General features: G+C 34.7%; 1 protein-coding gene and 1 pseudogene across 1 annotated transcript in view; one reads left to right on the forward strand and one right to left on the reverse strand.

The window, feature by feature from the left end:
• GRID2 (glutamate ionotropic receptor delta type subunit 2) overlaps positions 1–18,567 on the reverse strand; it is a 1,432,440-nt gene that overhangs the window by 1,317,172 nt on the left and 96,701 nt on the right. The window lies entirely within an intron of this gene.
• On the forward strand, positions 16,986–17,104 carry LOC128776581 (thymosin beta-4-like; annotated as a pseudogene).

Raw genomic sequence — 18,567 nt, forward strand, 5'->3', positions numbered from 1 at the left:
GGCTATCTCACAAGAACTAATTTAAAACATATATGTACATACACACACAAATAGAATATATTTCCAATGAAAACATAAAGTAAAGATTTTTGGTGAATAGATGATGGATCTTGGATCTGAAAATGTGGAGAAAGAAAAGAGAATACTACACTATACACACCTAACATACAAATTTATTATATATGAAATGCCTTGATAGAGAGGCTGAAGACAGCATACAAAAATCCTTACAATGTAACAGGTGAAAACTGTAAAAAGCAAATGTATTGAAAATCAGGAAAAGGGGAAATTATGGTAGGATGAAAGACAATACCAAGAATGGGTAGAAAATGCAGCAAGTTTTACAAGGCTCTGTTTCATAATGTTTCCACAGAAAAATCCTCAAGGTCCACTATGTAAAAATACTCTGAGGTGAGGGGTGGAGTCAAATGAAAGGACTTCAGGTATAGGATTTTGTGCTGGAATTGCTGAGTCAGTATTTGTTTAGCTTATCAAAGAAACAGCCAGACCAATGTTATTATTAATGATAGACACGAACACACCACATTATAGAACTCATGCTGAGAAGATATTAATTGCCTGTTCAGGCATCATAACAATCCTAGGTATAGATCTATAAGCTCTTAGATACAATTTTGAAATCCAAAACCACAGTAAAACCCAAAAGTTGTGTTTTTGTTGTTTGCTTTTTCACAAATCTGACACATAAGCCCTTTTGGTGGGAAATACTGACCTGAAGTGAGGTGAACTTATTTCTAGTTTTCATTTATTTCACTGTATCTTTGAAATAGGTATCTTTGAAAAAGTACAAAAATTGCTACAGCAGATCTTCTGAGATTCTTACATATTGCATAGATATGTTCCATATTAACTTTCCAGAAGTCCAATAGTTCTGAATTCTGAAATATATCTCTCCCCAAGAGTTTCAGATAAAGGACTATCAACCTGTATTACTATATGCTTTTCCTAAGTGAAAGAAGAGAAACCCAAGATCACACATTCAAAATGTGTCCAAGGTAAGATTTGAATTCACATATAACTTCAGGGTTTAAGCTCTTATTCAATATGTATATTGCTCTGTGTAAAAATTGTGTTTACAGTAGAATTTCAGCTTCATAAAACTAGAGATTTTGCCTAAAGTATTCAATTTATAGTTGCCAATGCCTAGAAAACCATAGGGATTACATACAAAATAAGTGTACAATGAACAAGTGTCTGGATACATGGATTTTATCTGTCAATTCAGCTTTTTGTAGATACTGACATACAGTGAGTTCAAAATATAGTTCCAAACAAGGAACACTCTCCTGTGTTCAGTTAAACATACTGCTGTGGTTTAAGAGTCCACACTAGCAGTGTAACAATACGTTTCTCTTGTGAAGGACAAAACTAATGAAATTATGTGCCCAAATGTGAAGTCCACTACACAAAAATATAAGATTGAAGAGTTTTTAAGGGTAGGTCAAAGATGCTTCCCAGTAAGTCATGTTAGGTCTGTTTTACCACATAAAGTTTAATGGCATTGCAAATCATATGGCCACAATCAGCATAGCCCGGAAAATGACTAAACAGTTACATCAGGCTTGGATATAACAATATATTTTCTTATAAAATCAATTTGAGGAGTCTTATGAACTATAAAGGCCATACCCAGAGCATTATTATAGCCATACCCTGATTGTCTCCTTATTAGGAATGCTGACAGCAAAAAAAGCCAGTGACAAAATAATGTGGCAAGTTTTCCACAAAATAAACAACAAAAAAAGATCAGCAGTGACTGGGATGAGGGCACACCCCTTGAAAAAACTCTTAACTATGCCCAGTGTACCTCTCTTTCCTCATTCTCAGGCTATCTGTAGTGGTATTGGACCCTAATGAGTAGGAAGAAGTTTCATACTCAGATCAATTTCACATATTTTGTAACACAGATATACGTTTATTATGTAAATTTTTTTATTTGTTGAATATTATGTTTCATTTTCAGATATTATGTTTTATGATACCAGTATCTGGTGTCTGTTAAAAATTCAAGTTCCTGAGGGGCGCCTGGGTGGCTTGGTCGGTTGGGCGGCCGACTTCGGCTCAGGTCATGATCTCGTGGTCTGTGAGTTCGAGCCCCGCGTCGGGCTCTGTGCTGACAGCTCAGAGCCTGGAGTCTGTTTCAGATTCTGTGTCTCCCTCTTTCTGACCCTCCCCCATTCATGCTCTGTCTCTCTCTGTCTCAAAAATAAATAAACGTTAAAAAAAAAAAATTCAAGTTCCTGAATGTTCTTTAGTCCCAATTTTGAGAAACAGGTGTTTGAAATAGTGATTTTTAAATTCACCTACGAAAGTAGCACTTTCTAAAAACAAAAACAAGACAAAACAAACTCTTAAATACAGAGACCTACTAAATACTGGTAGGTTGCAAGAGGAAAGGAAGGTGGGAGGACTGGCAAAGTAGGTGAAGGGAATTTAAAAGAGAGAAAAACTGCCTGAGACACTATGAATTTTAAGTTGAGTGGCATAATGTATCCAAAAACAGTAAATATCTATAAATCAATTATGCTAGCCACATACAGTATACGGTAGTTCTCTAGAGTTAATCTGCAGTCTCTAGAATCTTGTGTGGTTTCTTTGAAGATATCTCACTAAAAGAATGGGGAATATGTTAAAGGAAAGACAACGTTGTACAATTAGAGGAATGCCCTCTCTCTCTGCATGTCACTGCTCCTATGAGATAGTTTTTGTTGTTTTTTGGCTCCATAACCACAAATCAAATTATAAGGAAAAAAATAAAAAGAAGTAAAAAGAAAAAAAATTCAAATAAGGAAATGAGAAGAAATGACATGAAAATAGAGCTTTAAAACAAAATAAACAGAAATGAATTAGAGACATAAAAACCTAAAAGATGCCGATGCTGATAGATGAAACAGATGAGTATCAGAGAAAATATAATACCTTTAAAGGAATTATGATACATTAAAATCATATAATTTGTCAAGATAAAATTAAAAACTTAAAGTCAGGAGATTTTAAAATTGGGAAAATTTTACACTTCAGAGATAGAGGACTAAGAATATGAAATAAAGCACCAAACGTATTTGAATATAAAAACATAATGTATTTGAATGTAGAAGTGTGACTAAATACTAGAGAAAAGTTTAAGATAATGCAAAAGAGGGGCGCCTGGGAGGCTCAGTCGGTTAAGTGTCCGACTTCAGCCCAGGTCATGAACCTGTGGTTCGTAGGTTCGAGCCCCGTGTCGGGGTCTGCGCGGACATCTCAGAGCCTGGAGCCTGCTTCGGATTCTGTGCTTCCTTTCTCAGAGAGCTCCCTGTCTTGCACTCTGTCTCTGTCTCTCAAAAATAGTAAATAAAGATTATAAAATATTTTAAAAACTGCAAAACAAGAGCTATTAGCAAAACAGAACATATGAATGTAATACTGCACCAGTTCTACCACAAAGCCGGTGTAGCAGGCTTAAAAGTGAAAGAAAATTGAACATGTTTCCTTACTGAAAACAAATGTTCAAAGTGGTAAAAAAAAAAAAGAAAAGAAAAAGAAGAAGAAGAAAAGAAACAAAACATAGGTATAGAAAAGGAGTACAATCCCTGAGCATTCCAGAAAGACTGTTTCTCGGGGGTGTGGCATTCTTTGTGTAGCAGTGGAATCTCCCTAACTGAAATCCTAGGGGATGGGAGGAAAATAATGCCATTAGACTCCCTACCCCCAACAACTCCAACCAGCTCTGAAAGGTTTAATAATGTACCTATTCTACTTATAACCTCCCAGGATCAGCTCCCCTCTCCACAGCACAAGCAATGACTTCCCCAGCCCTGAAGACCTCCCCAGCTAACTTTTAATTTAGGGATTGAACTGATTTAAATTCCCTTTCCCTGTCCCTATCCCCTAATATTTTTAAGATCTTTCATTTATATTGTTTTTACACATACTTATTTCTCAAGGTTAAGGTAGCAAAGCGTAACAGAAAGCACAGTAAAGTGTGTTAAGTAATGAGGGATAAGGAGCAGAGAGATAAATGCCATGAACAAATCCAAATTTCCTACCTCGTTAGAATATCAGGATAGAAGGGGTGCCTGGATGGCTCAGTCAACCATCAGACTTTGGCTCAGGTCATGATCTCACTGTTTGTAAGTTTGAGCCCCGCATTGGACTCTGTGCTGACAGCTCAGTATGTGGAGCCTGTTTCAGATTTTGTGTCTCCCTCACTCTCTGCCTCTCCCCTGCTCATGCTCTCTCTCTCAAAAACAATGAAATAAACATGAAAAAAATTTTAAAAAGAATATCAGGATAGAGAAGGGATGGGGTCACATCTGAAGATAAACATTAGAGTTTCGTAAGTAACTCTCTGTGTTACAAACCTTATATCCTTAGCTATTGATCTCAAAGTCCTTTTTTGTTTCCTAGCCAAAAGCTGGCCAGGGTACTGCCATGTCTGATAGTCATACTATTCTTTACCCAGGCTAAACCTGGCTAAACCTCAGGTGTACATAGTGGTGGTTGGATTAGGCAGGAGGAGGGTATAAGAAAGATACCCTCTAAATGATACCAAAAGGAGAAAAATTCAAAATTTATTTAGAAAAACTTCCAAACTTCTTTGCAGAAAGTTTTTAATATTTTCCACCTATTTATATGTTGGGTGATTCTTCAGCTTTTCTAAGAGTGGTGCTCTGAGCAAGTGCCCAGCTGGCCTGCAACTTATTCTGGCTTTATTTATGTTCAAGTGTATATAAGCAAATACAATCCATTTAAGGAGTCATTAGTAATGCTCACTGGGGATAGTCTCCTTTCTACACACACACACACACACACACACACACACACACACACACACGCACACACGCACACACACACATTTCCCTTGGCCTACTTTTGTTAACATCTAGGAATGTTTCTTTGTTTCTTGCCAGACCCCAGGGTAAAGAAATCTTGCTCAGATGAATTACAAAAAACTACAGGCTTTACCCAGCTCTGTCTCATCTAGTTAGGACATTTCTTTCCAAATTGCCAGGCCCTTTCTAACCAACAAGTTTCTAATGGAAACAGCAGGATTAACAGCAGGTCAGTGTGTGCATGACTGTGAAAAGGGAGAAAATGGGTATCCTATTTTTTTTATTTAAAAAAATACAGATTTCATAGCAATATACCTGACATGTACATTTTGTTGATGCCAATCTATATTAATTTTAATAATTTACATGAAAAACTACTTAACTATTAAAGAATAATATTGACTTCATTTATTTCCCAGACAGCGTAAACATGGGACTATGTGGTTGCAAAGAGGAGACCAGTAAATCCCCTTACTCTTCAGGGAAGAAAGCTCTAGATACTTCCCAAGGCAAAAGGTCCCCATTCATTTGCAAATAATACTATCTATACTGTCTTCTGTTCCTAAATCAGGTGTCTTACACATACGTTTTTCAAATTCTAGTCATTATGCTTAACATCCCTGGGTGTTTCATAGTAACGCTACAATGATAGTGACTTTCTTGACTTTTGAGTATTTCTAAAACCAAAGGTCTGAAATTTACAGGAAGAAATGTGCTTTTCTTACTTCAAAATTATTTAAAAGTATTTAATGTTATTTTAATGTTATATGATTTATACCCCATTTCTAAAAAAAAGAACTGAAGTAGTTATACTGCAGTATATTTCCAATATAGAGGAAATACGACCTTATGAAATAGTTTCATATGCAGAAATTGTTTTGTATTTCTGAATTTAGGCTATGACCTATTTTTTTAGATTAGATTCAGGGACATTTTTATCCTAATCAAAATTTTTTCTACTCATATATTGGTATGTTAAAACTTCACCTATATTAAAACATGAAGTATTGAGGGGCGACTGGGTGGCTCAGTCGGTTAAGCGTCCGACTTCGGCTCAGGTCATGATCTCGTGGTCCGTGAGTTCGAGCCCCGCGTCGGGCTCTGTGCTGACAGCTCAGAGCCTGGAGCCTGCTTCGGATTCTGTGTCTCCCTCTCTCTCTGCCCTTCACCTGTTCATGCTCTGTCTCTCTCTGTCTCAAAAATAAATAAAAACATTAAAAAAATTTAAAAACATGAATTATTGTACAGACATCTGAGACATCAAGCATAAAAAGACCTTATCCTCTATAGCACAGAATGGAGAACTACTTCAGTGTATTGAACTGTCTAATCCCTTTTATATATATTTTTTAATTTTACTCTTTTCCTTTCCTACATATAGCACTTACCAAAATTTGTAATTATGTAATTATATATATGGTCATTATTGCAATCTCTATCTCCTCTAGCAGAATGTCTCCCTGAGAGAAGTGATCACTTATAATTATTTTTATAAATAGGTATTACTAACATATTACAGTATTAATAATGTGCCAGGCATAGTTTAAAGTACTTTAAGTACTTAAATGCATTTAATTCTCCTAACAGTTCTATTAATATGATTATTATTTGTACTTTGCAAGGAGGAAATAGAAAGAAGTTAATTAACTACCCCAAAGGCCAATTGCTGAGAAGTGTGGGAGCCACTCTTCAAACCCACGCAATTCCCTGACTTTGGCGTTTGTGTTATTAATGACTGACTATGTTATTTGGCTTGGTTTGAAGTAGGCTCTAGAATCAGACTGCCTGTTTAAACTTTAGCCCCACTCCTTATTAACACAATGACTTAGGTAAAGTTAATTAACTGTTTTGTTTTTTAAAAAAATAATATATAACACCTGCCACAAAAAGCTGGTGATAAAATTAAATTACTTATTACATAGAAATATCCAGCTCCAGGGACGCCTGGGTGTCTCAGTTGGTTAAGCATCTGACTTTGGCTCAGGTCATTATCTCACAGTTCACGAGTTTGACTGTGGCTTCTGGCTCTGTGCTGACAGCTCAGAGCCTTGAGCCTGCTTTGGATTCTGTGTCCCCCTCTTTCTCTAGCCCTCCCCCACTTACACTCCAGCTCTCTCTCTCAAAAATAAACATTTAAATTTTTTTTTAAAAAAAGAAATATCCAGCTCCTTATACCATGCTTGCTTCATTGTGGGTATTCAAAAAGATTTGTTGAATGAATGAATGAATGAATGAAGGCAAAATTACTCTATAAATACACGTAACATACACTTCCTACCTTCTTTGTTTACTTGTTTATTTTTCAACCTATTGCCAAATTGTATATGATCAACTTCTTTGGGGAAAGAACTGTTAAAAATGCAAATGAATTCATGGAACAAAACACAGAAGCCAGTCTTTGTGACCTTGGATTAGGCAAATGAATTCTAAAATATGACAACAAAAGCATAGCAACAAAAGTAGAAATAGATGAACTGGACTTCAGAAAATTTAAAAATTTGTGTGCACCAAAGGACACATAAAGAAAGTAAAGACGATGCTAAGAACAGGAGAAAAATTTTGCAAATACTATATGTGATTAGGGGCTTATGTTGAGAATATACAAAAAACTTTTACAATTAATAAAAGGACAAATAACCAAATTTAAAAATGGGCAAAGAATTTCAATACACATTTCACCAAGGAATATACACAAGTGGCCAATATGTGCATGAAGAGATGTTCAACATCACAATCTATCAAGGGTCAATGAGATACCACTTCACACATAGGGTTACTTAATTAGAAAAAGAAAAAAAAAAAAAGGTAGGCAATAACAAGTGCCGGTGAGGATGTAGAGAAATTTAAACCTTCGCACATTGCTGGCAGGAATTTAAAATGATGCAGCCATTTTGGAAAACAGGTTAGATGTTTTCCTCAAAATGTTAACATAGAATTATTTATCACAAAACCCAATGATTCAACTCCTAGGTACAACTCAAGAAAACTTAAAATATACAACCACATAAAAAAATTGTACAAAAATGTTTAAAGAGTATTACTCTTCATAGTCCAAAAGGGGAACCACCTAAATGTCCATAAGCTAATGAATGGATCAACAAAAAGGTGATCATTGTTCATAATATGGAATATTATTTGGTAATAAAAAAATTGATACATGCTAAAATACAGATGAACTTTGAAAATATTTAACCAAGTGAGAGAGACAAGTCACAAAAGTTCACATACCTTATGACTCTATTTATCCGAAAAGGCTAGAATAAGCAAATCCATGGAGACAAAAAGTAGATTAGTGGTTGCCAGTGACTAAACGGAGGGGTGAACGGGAAGTGACTGCTAATGGGTATGGATTTTCTTTTGGGAGTGATAAAATATTCTAAAATTAGTGGTAATGATTACACACTGTGAAAAACTAAAAACCACTTAACTGTACACTTCAAAAGAGTGAATTTTATGGTATGTGAATTCTATCTCAATAACGCTGTTGTTACAAATGTAAATGAGACAAGAGCTTCTAGTTGCAATACTTAAAGGATGTATTTCTTCACAGAAATGTGTTCTTCACAGTATGTGCTCATTTATTCTGAATTTCAGTTCCCAAGACAATGAAATGTATAGTGAGACTTATCTTTAAGATCTTTCCAGCTATGAAATTCTAGCCATAAAGAGATGTTTTGTCTAACTGAAAAATTACAAAACTATACGCAAATACACACACACACACTCCACAGATATACTTAGTTGCTTTTATTCTACCTAATAAATTTACACTGTGAAATGTATAATTACAAATAACTTAATGTTTTATCTTAATAGAGCTTCTCAACTGAATTAACAGATCACAAAAATTTTCTTTGTCAGAGAATGAAAACACGATTTAATATATTTAAGCGTAAAATTGCATTTAGGTATACATTCATCCTCTTTTCAATATGACTGCCAGTTGAAAATACAACAGAATGTTTCATGGGATAAAAGGCTTAACAAGTGTTAGTGGGGTAGAAAGGTTGGAATTAACAGTATGTTAGAACCTGCGAATAGCTTGAAGGTCTATCAGCTTATGGGTTCAACCTGAGACGGATAATGGCAATTGTGAGGGTACAAACACAATCATGACTCAGTTTCCAATTCTGGAGAGAGCAAACTGTCCTAAATTATTGTTTTGGAAGAGTAACCTGTGGTACTGTAGGATATAGAAATCTGCACTAAATAAGTAAGCCCAGCTTGATATCTGCATGTTTATTATCTCTCTTCCCTTGAAAGCATAACGTGAATAGCTAAAAGAAAATGGATGATAAATAGTCAGATCTCTGACTAAACCAAATGTAACTTTTGTTTTAAATGTCAAAACTAAAAATGAACAGAGAATCAATTCAAGAAATAATGGATGTACGAGCTGTAATGGACTTTGAGATTACCTGATTCAGGTAGTTGGTACTGCTTTTTAAAGATGTGAGGCACTCCGGTCCCACTGCTAGATAGTAACATGACTATTACATAGAGTGTATTTCTTTAATTTCCCTTTTAAATAATAAGGTTGAAAACCTAAAAAACACTGAAAGTTACATAATCATCTAGTTTCTCTCCTATCATTCTCCCTCATCTGCCTAATTCCTATTCTCGCCTCTCCCATGAATGATGACTATTCTGAGTTCCTTGAGTATAATTCCAGAATTTGTATGCATGCACAAGGAAATAAAAGTATAGGATATCCTCACCTCACACTCAAAAATAAGACTGTACATGATACACACTGCTGTCTTGCATCTGCTTTCATATTAAAGTTTTTCCTTGAGATATGTCCATTTCTGTATCTAGACGTTTTCCATCCTCTTAGCATTTGTATATTATTCCATTGTTTAATATGCCATAGTTCATCTTAACGCTTAGTGCCAAATGTTTGCCATTTCAAATGTTGGTGCAAATGAATGTTTATGTATATATATATATATATGTGTGTGTGTCAGAATATCTCTCAGCAGCTACATGAATACGTGATTTCTGGGTGAAACGCAGGTTTTACCAGGCCACATAAGTTTGGGGTAGACACAGTAATGGTAATCAATACCAATCTGACTCAACCTTCAAACACAGATATGGAAGAATTCAAAATCTCCTTCATATGGTCCCTCAGTAATTACTCTTTGTCATGTTCCCTCTCTCACTTACACGGACAGCAGGTTGGTATCAGGTTGCTATTGTGACAATTATCTCCTTCGTGTCCTGACAGGAGCTATATTTAGATGTCTCTGTTGTCTTCTACTCTGTTGTCTTCCTATTACCCCATGGTTTTCCATGCCGCTTATTTTTTTTCCTAGTTTACTTTTTTTTTTTTTTATTTAAATCCAAGTTAGTTAACATACAGTGTAATAATGGTTCCAGGAGTAAAATTTCATGATTCATCACTTATATATAATACCCAGTGATCATCCCAACAAGTGCCTTCCTTAATGCCCATCACCCATTTAGTCCATCCCCCCACCCAGTTTCCCTCCAGCAAACGTCAGTTTGTTCTCTGTATGTAAGGGTCTCTCGGGGCGCCTGGGTGGCTCAGTCAGTTAAGCGTCCGACATTCACTCAGGTTATGATCTCACGGTTCTTGAGTTCCAGCCTCATGTCAGGCCCTGTGCTAACAGCTCAGAGCCTGGATCCTGCTTCAGATTCTGTGTCTCCCTCTCTCTCTACCCTTCGCCCGCTCGCACTCTCTCTGTCTCTTTCAAAAATAAACATTTAAAAAAAATTTAAAAGAAAGAGTCTCTTATGGCTTGCCTCCTTCTCTGTTTTTAATCTTATTTTTCCTTCCCATCCTGTATGTTAATCTGTTTTATTCTCAAATTCCACATATGAGTGAAATCATGTATGTTCTTCTCTGACTTATTTTGCTTAGCATAATACATTCTAGCTCCACCCACATTGTTGCATATAGGAAGATTTCATTCTTTTTGATGGCTGAGTAATATTTCATTTTATATATTTACCACTATTTCTTTATCCATTCATCAGTCAATGGACATTTGGGCTCTTTCCAATTTGGCTATTGTTGCTAGTGCTGCTATAAACATTGAGGTGCATGTTCCCCTTCGAATTAGCATTTTTGTATCCTTTGAATAAATACCTAGTAGAACAATTGCTGGATCATATGGTAGCTCTATCTTTAATTTTTTGAGGAATCTCCATATCGTTTTCCAGAGTGGCTGCACCAGTTTGCATTCCCACCAGCAGTGCAAAAGGGTTCCCCTTTCTCCACATTCTCACCAACATCTGTTGTTTCCTGAGTTGTTAATATTAGTAAATCTGACAGGTGTGAGGTGGTATCTCATCATGGTTCTGATTTGTATTTCCCTGATGATGAGTGATGTTGAGCATCTTTTCATGTGTCTATTAGCCATCTGGGTGTCTTCTTTAGAAAAGTGTCTGTTTGTGTCTTGCTGATTTCTTCACTGGATTATTTGTTTTTTGGGTGTTGAATTTGGTAAGTTCTTTATAGATTTTGGACACTAACCCTTTATCCAATATATCACCTGAAAATATCTTCTCCCATTTCATCAGTTGCCTTTTAGTTTGCTGACTGTTTCCTTTGTAGTGCAGAATCTTCTAACTAGATGAGGTTCTAATAGTTCATGTTTGCTTTTGTTTCCCTTGCTTTTGGCAACATACCTAGTAAAAAGTTTCTATGGTCCAGGTCAAAGAGATTGCTGCCTATTTTCTCCTCTAAGATTTTGATGGTTTCCTCGCTTACATTTAAGTCTTTCATCCATTTTGAGTTTATTTTCGTGTTTGATGTAAGAAAGTGGTCGAGGGTCATTCTTCTGCATGTCACTGTCCAGTTTTCCCAACATCATCTGAAGAGACTCTTTTTTCCACTGGATATTCTTTCCTGCTTTGTCAAAGATTAGTTGGCCATACATTTGTGGGTCCAATTCTGGGTTCTCTACTCTGTTCCATTGACTTATGTGTCTGTATGCCAGTACCATACTGTCTTGATGATTACAGCTTTGTAATACAGCTTGAGGTCTGGAATTGTGATGCTTCCAGGCTTGGTTTTCTTTATCAGGATTGCTTTGGCTATTTGGGGTCTTTTCTGGTTCCATACAAATTTTAGAATTGTTTGTTCTGGCTCTGTGAAGAATGCTGGTGTCATTTTGATAAGGATTGCATTGAATGTGTAGACTGCTTTCGGTAATATTAACATTTTAACAATATTTGTTTTTCTGATCTGTGAGCATAGAATTTTCCATTTCTAAGTCTTCTTCAATTTCTTTCATAAGCTTTCTATAGTTTTCAGTGTACAAATCTTTTACCTCTTTGGTTACATTTATTCCTAGGTATTTTATGGTTTTTGGTGCAACTATAAATGGGATCAGTTCCTTGATCTCACTTTCTCCTGCTTCATTATTGACATATAGAAATGCAACCAACTGGGGCTCCATCAATTCAGGTCATGATCTCATGATTCATGAGTTCGAGCCCACTTCAGATCTTCTGTCCCCCACTCTCTCTCTGCCCCTCACCTGCTCAAACTCTCTCTCAAAAATAAATCAACATTAAAAAAAAAAGAAATGCAGCCAATTTCTGTATGTTGATTTTGTATCCTGTGACTTTGCTAAGTTCATGTAACAATTCTAGCAGTTTTTTGGTGAAATCTTTAAGGTTTTCCACATATAGTATCACGTCATCTGTGAAGAGTGAAAGTTTGACTTCTTCCTTGCCCATCTGGATGCATTTTCTTTTTGTTGCCTGATTGCTGAGGCTAGGACTTCCAACACTATGTTGAACAGTGGTGAGAGTGGAGATCGCTGCCATGTTCCTGACCTTAGGGAGAAAGCTTTCATTTTTTCACCATTGAGGATGATATTAACTATGCATCTTTCGCATATAGCCTTTATGATCTTGAGATATGTTCCTTTTATCCTTACTATCTTGAGGGTTTTTTATCAACAAAGGACACTATATTTTGTCCATTCCACTTCCATGCAACATTACCTTCATCACTTTACCTTACAATAGGGAGCATTTCCTCTCATTCTCAGTTTATTCCACACAGTCAGGTGATATAATTTATTTTTCTTTACTCTTGATTTTGAGTTTTTAAATAGTAATGAATATATCTAATTAGCAATCCCTTCTGATCATCATATTCACTGACAGTTGACAGATGTCAATGCTAGGCTAGTTAACAGCCTAAGCTCTGCCATTATCTCTTATGTACAGAGAAAGACAGACACACAATCAAACACACACCCACATACAAATTTTAATTGTCCTTTTAGTTATCTTTGTCCTTCCTTTCAGTATACTTATGAAAGAGCTATTACTGAGAACTTGTGATTTTTTTTTTTTGCCACTTGAGGTAACAAGGTTTAATGAGAACTTGTGATTTTAAAAGACTTCTAAACTTTTTAAATACTTTAGCTTATGAGTCAACAGCAATTCATAAATATATTTGTAAAATAAATGATCTTTCTTATAAATTATATGATAATTATGACACTGTTCTGAATTATGGAAGTCTTACATAATTATTTCAAAGGTCTTCAAGAACTTAATGATTCAAATTTTCATAATTGTGTCTAATGTGAGTTACAGACTACCTTCATTGTAAGAAATAAAAAAAAATGAATTGTTCTTCAACCTTTGTTTTACGATGTGGCTCATTTTAGTTAATGTTTGATCTTATCATATCTCAAGAAACCATAAAATTGAGCAACAGTTTGTCCTGTTAATGAATGGTTTTTCCATGTTTTAGGAAAATAAATTTAAAAATAAAATCATTTTATTTAAACTGTTGGTAAATCAACACTCCTACACTGGAGTTCATTATTTAGAATTTATACAGAACTGGAAACTCCTAATGTACTGGACCTTTTCTTACCTTTTCTGCTCTTCAGAACTACCTTTTAGATCCTAAACTCTGCTAGATAAAAATAAACAATAATAGGTTATAATTATTCATTTCAATTATTATCTCGCTGTGAAGATCTAGAACAATTATCATTTATACTCCTCTCTTGGCATTTATGTGCTATCTCTATCATTTTATGTTTATGTGTCATCCAGTAATTAGGCTCTAGCCCCTGAAGTTAAATCATTGTGTATCATACATTTCCTAATGCAGTGTCTCTCTCATGTAGAAGCTTAAAAATTACTAGCTGAAGATGATTGTGTGTGATTATCGTAATTTAAAGCACATTGTTAATTAAATAGGATCATTTATATTATAAAAGGATTTAGCACAATGACATACACAAAAAAATCAATAAATATTTTTTTCTCTATATTTATCAATGTTTTTGGTTAATATGACACGCAAGACACTGGCATCATCTTACTTATTTTTCAAAGTTTTTATTTAAATTCCAGTTAGTTAATATACAGTACAATATTAGGTCCAGACGTACAATATAGTGATTCAACAATTCCATACATCACCTGATGCTCATCACAAGTGCATTTCTTAATCCCCATCACCTATTTAACCCATCTGCCCACCCAAATCCCATCTGGAGATCATCAGTTTGTTATCTATAGTTAGGAATCTGTGTCTTAGTTTGCCTCTCTCTTTTTCTCCTTTGCTGGCTTCTTTTGCTTCTCAAATTTCACATGAATAAAATCATATGGCATTTGTCTTTCTGACTGACTTATTTGCTTAGCATAATACTCTCTAGCTCCATTGAAGTCACTGCAAATGGTAGCATTCCTTTTTATGGCTGAGCAATATTCCATTGTGTGTATGTGTATTGTGTGTGTGTGTGTATGTATATATATATACATATATATATGTATTGTGTGTGTGTGTGTGTGTGTGTGTGTGTATATATATATATATATATATATATATATATATATACACACCACTTTTTCCTTATTCATCAATCAATGCATACTTATGATGTTTCCATAATTTGGCTATTGTAGATAATTCTGCTATAAACATCAGGGTACATGTGTCCCTTTAATGTCTTTGTATTCTGTAGATAAATACCTAGTAGTGCAATTGCTGGACAGTAAGGTAGTTCTATTTTTAACTTTTTGAGGAACCTCCATACTGTTTTCCACAGCAGCTGAACCAGTTTTCATTCCTGCCAACAGTGCGAGGGGTTCCCTTTTCTCCATATCCTAATCAACACCTGCTGCTTTTTGTGTTGTTGATTTTAGCCATTCTCACAGATGTGAGGTGGTATCTCACTGAGGTTTTGATTTGTATTTCCCTGATGATAAGAGATGTTAAACACCATTTCATGTCTGTTGGCCATATGTATGTCTTCTTTGGAAAAATGTCTACTCACATCTTCTATCCACTTTTTAATTGGATATTCATAATTGGGGTGTTTAGTTTTATAAGTTTTTCGTATATTTTGGATACTAATCCCTTATCAGATACGTCATTTGCTAATACCTTCTCCCATTCCATATGCTAACTTTTAGTTTTGTTGATTGTTTCCTTCACTGCGCAGCTTTTTATTTTGATGTTGTCCTAATAGTTTATTTTTTATTTTGTTTCCCTTGTTTGTGCCTCATTTTAATTAAAAATATAATAAAGGATAAGCTCTTTATTATTCCTTAAGCACTTTAACTCTATTTTTCATGGAACAGTTAAAATACCTACTATTGAAGTAAATTCCTCTGTTGTCTTGGATAAAACAATGCTAAGTTAAAATGTAAATTTTCCCATAATACTTCACCAGTAGCAAATGAGTCTAAACATTTCACACAATGTGTCAAGTCACTTAAAGGATCATTTCCTTAAATCAGTTTGGCTTTAATTAGTAACACCAAAATATTTATCATATCTAATTCTTTTGTCTCATTAAAAATCACAGATGTTTAACAAGAAATCTGCTAAGAGCTTATTACATATTTCAAAAGATACAATTTCTTTGATACCAAGGACTGGCTTGGTATATTTATATTTTATAAAATATAGTTTTCTATAAGGACAAATATTTAGAGAACATAAAGTGTTTAGCCTTCAGAGCCAGACTTCAGTTTGAAAATAATAACTAATACTTACTAATTGTTAAACTTTAGTATTCCCCTATGTAAAATGAAATACTTCCATGAAAGTCTAATTGCTTAGAGTGTTACAAGGAATGGAAATATTATATTTAAAAATATGGCATATAATAAATACTTAGTAAATGTTACCCATCATATTGTAACTATATCCAATATTTTGTAGAAAGCATGTTCTATCTATGAGACAGATATGTGGTCCCATGAATGTACATAGAATAAATATATCAGGAACAAGAGAGCTGGCAATTGGCAAGAATGAAGATTTTGAGTTTGAAGACCTGGTTTAAGCATTGATTCTGCTTAGTTAACATTTTGTATCTCTTGCACAAATAATTTCAACTAACTTTTACTTTCCTGATTAGTGAAAAGATGATAATATCTATTAATGTGGTTTTTGCAATGTATCTGAAAATCTTTTTAAAGAGCTACAAAACTATTATTTTATTATACATCTTCATTTTTTCAAGGTACTAATTAAATAGATGAATTGGTCAAAAGCTGTCCTCCTACTATTTTCTGAGTTCCTACAAGGCAGAGATCATCTTATTTCCTTTTAATGATTTCTTGAAAAACATTAATTGTTTTTTGTTATTGCAAAAACATCCCTGTTACTAGTGAGTATACCAACAAAATATGTGGGCATTCAAGCTACTTTTTTATTAATTATTAGAGAAAATACTATATTCTACACAAACTATTTTAAAGAAAATATTGGGCAAGTTCATTTAATTCAGAACTTAAAAACATTCTGTAATTTTAATTTAGGTCAGAGATTGTATTTTGTCAAAATGTATCACTAACAGAATGAAATATGAATTACCTTTCATTACCACTGAACACTAAGAATAAACAACTGGAAAGTAAACTACTGGGAAGAAGTCAAAAAGTAACAGTAAACAAATGCAAAATATAAATTTTATAAAATTGCATGGCTATTAAACAGAACTTTTGTGGAAAGAAGTATACTAATTGACACAAATTTATGTTAATTAAGTATTGCAAATGCTACTTACATCAAGTCACAATAAATGTCATTGAGATTACATATGATTATAGAAGCCAGGCACTTGGTGGAGGCCACTGCACAGACCAGACTTCACTCGCTCACCTACCTCACTCTATTCCTCTACAACCATGTCTGAAACATCCAACATGGCTGAGATTGAGAACTGAAGAAGACAGAAACACAGGATAAAATTCTACGACCTTCAAAAGAAGTGACAGAACAGGAGAAGCAACCAGGCAAATCATAATAAAGCATGCACCACCAATATGCACTGTACATCCCCCAAAAGCACTGCCTTATTTTACTTCTTTTAGCTGTTTAACTTTGTAAGATGCAGAGAGGTTGGATCAAGTTTAAATGACTGTGCTGCCCCTTTTCACATCAAAGAATCGAGAAGTACTGCCAACAAAGGCCATGCCAGCCTCTACCACCTGCCTGTCTGGCCAGCAGGGAAGGAAAAGAACTTGCATGTTGGTGAAGGAAGAAGCTCAGTGGGAGGACAGTGAAATCTAGAGTAAAAACCAAGTTGGTCCAACGTGTTCTGTAGGCTACAAAATGCAGTTTACTCAGAGTGTTATTTTTTGTTGTTATTCAAACGATTTTAATCTCTGGAATGCACAATGTTTAAATATGAAAATAGTTTTAAAATCTGAAAAAAAAACATACAGAAAACTGTAATAATTCTTACAAGTTGGACTTCAGAGAAAATGAATAAATTTTAAGAATTAAAACTTATTCAATGTAGAGATTTGGAAGCTTATTTAATCAGGCTTATTATACGATTTTTTTCTTTTTTAAATGTTTTAATTTTTTATTATTTTTTGTTTTAGAGAGAGAGAAAGAGTGCAAGAGGGGGAAGGGACATAAGGAGAGGGAGAGACAGAGTCTTAGGCAGGCTCCATGCTCAGCACAGAGTCCGACACAGGGCCCAACCTCACAACCTCACAACCTGAGCTGGACACTCAACCAACTGAGCCATCCAGGCACCCCAGTAATTGTTTTTATAAGGTGTAATTTATCATCCCTGGTGCAAAATATTTATATTTTTTTAAGCTAAAATATCAATAGGGAACTTAACACACACAGTAATCAGTGAACTACAGACTACAAAACTAACCACACCACAACATCTAGGACAAGATCAAAACATCTGGCCTGTGTGAAAAAAGTTTCCTAGAATGCATGCATAAGGGACATTACTTACTAAGATTAATATACCCTATGCTGATCAATAGATTATTTGCTAAAATTGCTGTTCACCATCAGTAAAGAGTGACCCTTAAATAAAATCAGTGAAAATAACCCCTTCTTCACTTGTTGGCTAAGGTCAAGTATGGTTAACACTCAGTGAAAACAATTAAGAAATCATAACATGTTTTAAAAAGATGTGGAATTGCATATGATTGTATTATTACAAATACAAATAACATGCTGATGGTCTTTATTGAAACGAAAATTACAGCCCAATAATTAGGCATTGAGGTGTCACATAAAAACCTAGCAAATACCATAAAGGAGATCAGTGGTATTTCCACTGGCTTGCTGTGTAACCCTGGACAAACCAAGTCACCTTTTGTGACTTGGCTGCTTAATTTTTGAAAACATGATGACTGAAGTGATAAACTCAAATTGGTGTAATTAAAAATGACCAACACTAATTGCATAAATATATCTAACTGGGAAGGCATTTCATCAGATCACCAGATTGTA

This window comes from Panthera pardus, unplaced genomic scaffold (assembly GCF_024362965.1).
Source record: "Panthera pardus isolate Hobbes unplaced genomic scaffold, ASM2436296v1 HiC_scaffold_13, whole genome shotgun sequence".
In the NCBI taxonomy this organism is placed as follows: domain Eukaryota; kingdom Metazoa; phylum Chordata; class Mammalia; order Carnivora; family Felidae; genus Panthera; species Panthera pardus.